We start from the raw sequence: 1548 nt of genomic DNA on the forward strand, positions 1-1548 counted from the left end.
TAGTTCTATTTTCGTTTCTTACATATTGTTTTTTTCTTTCTTCACATTCTCTCTCTCTCTCTCTCTCTCTCTCTCTCTCTCTCTCTTTTTCTGTGATTAGCTAAGATAGTTTCATTATAAATGTTTTATGTGAGAATTTAATGTACGATACATAATAATCAATTACATACTTCAGTTATTAAATATTTTATCACATACATTTACATGAAATGTAAGAGAGAAAATTTCAGTTTTATGAAAGAACATTTCTAACATAAGATTTTAATACAAGTTTCTTCATAATATTATGTTTTCACTGAAGGATTATATATAATTTTTCTCTTAATAATTGTCCGACGTAATTAACCTTTACATATAGAATTTCATATTTTTTACGTATAGATCTGTGGAATTTATATACAGCTTTCTAATTAAATACTGGAATTAAAAAAAATTTTTTTTGCGTTAAACTCAGTTTCTTGATATATTTGATTATACTTAGATTTGAAAATTGATATTGAAAATTTGGTATTAATTTATATTATAAGGAAAGTTTTATAAATAATTTTTGCCGTGATTAATCTTTGAATTTTCTTTTAGCAAGAAAGGAATGAAAAGGAGAGTCAAGATCTAGGCCAAGGTTATGCCGCGATGGCAAGAAAGCATAGAAAATTTTTTAGACCGGGGACGATTTTCAATTATTAATTAACTACTTAATTAATCGAACTTTTCGATACATTAAAAACGTATTTTCAAGTTTAATATGGAATACATATTTTTTCAAAAAAATTATAATATTATTTAATTCATATAAAGAGAATTCTTTCTCTAAATAATTTGTTTAAAATATTTTGAGAGATATTAATACATCGGCATTTTTTATATATATTGTGATAGATATTGATACAGTTATTTTAGAAAATATGTCTTTATTAGATTTTGTGAAGAATAGAACTATAATTATAAGCATACAATCATTTTTACAACTTGATTAAATTATTAAATATCTACATATAATTGCGTTTTATTTCTTGTGTTTTTTTGTATTTTTAATAAATAATATGTAAGCAAAATGTAGTCTTATTATCTATTTAATATAATTATAATGATTAGAATAAAAAACATTTTTTTTTATGACTAGAAAATTTTAATTTTGATACACTTGAAGATATATTATTTTAGCTTTAAAGGTGACATTCACATACAAAGATGTAACTTTTATATCTTTCAATCTTTTAAGACTATATGAGTCTTTTTGTTTGTTTTTTAAAATATAAATTGATATCGTTGATTTAAATTTGATTATAGGAAAATAAAATATGATAAATTAATAATTAATGAATAATGGTTTAAGTTAATTAATTACGTTAAAGAGACTACAAGGAAAGGAGGGAGATGAAAATAGAGAGAGAGAGAGAGAGAGAGAGAGAGAGAGAGAGAGAGAGAGAGAGAGAAGAGAAGAAAGAATATACTATTACGTAACGTAACGTAAACTACGACACACTACGACCGAACCCGAACCCGAACAACTAAGAACGTAACGAACGTACGTCGGTTACGGTTTACGGT

The 1548-nt window shown here is 24.4% G+C and overlaps 1 protein-coding gene across 1 annotated transcript in view; it reads right to left on the reverse strand.

Annotated features, from left to right (window-relative positions):
• LOC105619101 overlaps nt 1-1548 on the reverse strand; it is a 7402-nt gene that overhangs the window by 5441 nt on the left and 413 nt on the right. The gene's annotated exons all lie outside the window — the stretch shown is intronic.

This window comes from Atta cephalotes (assembly GCF_000143395.1).
Source record: "Atta cephalotes unplaced genomic scaffold scaffold00019, whole genome shotgun sequence".
Lineage (NCBI taxonomy): Eukaryota > Metazoa > Arthropoda > Insecta > Hymenoptera > Formicidae > Atta > Atta cephalotes.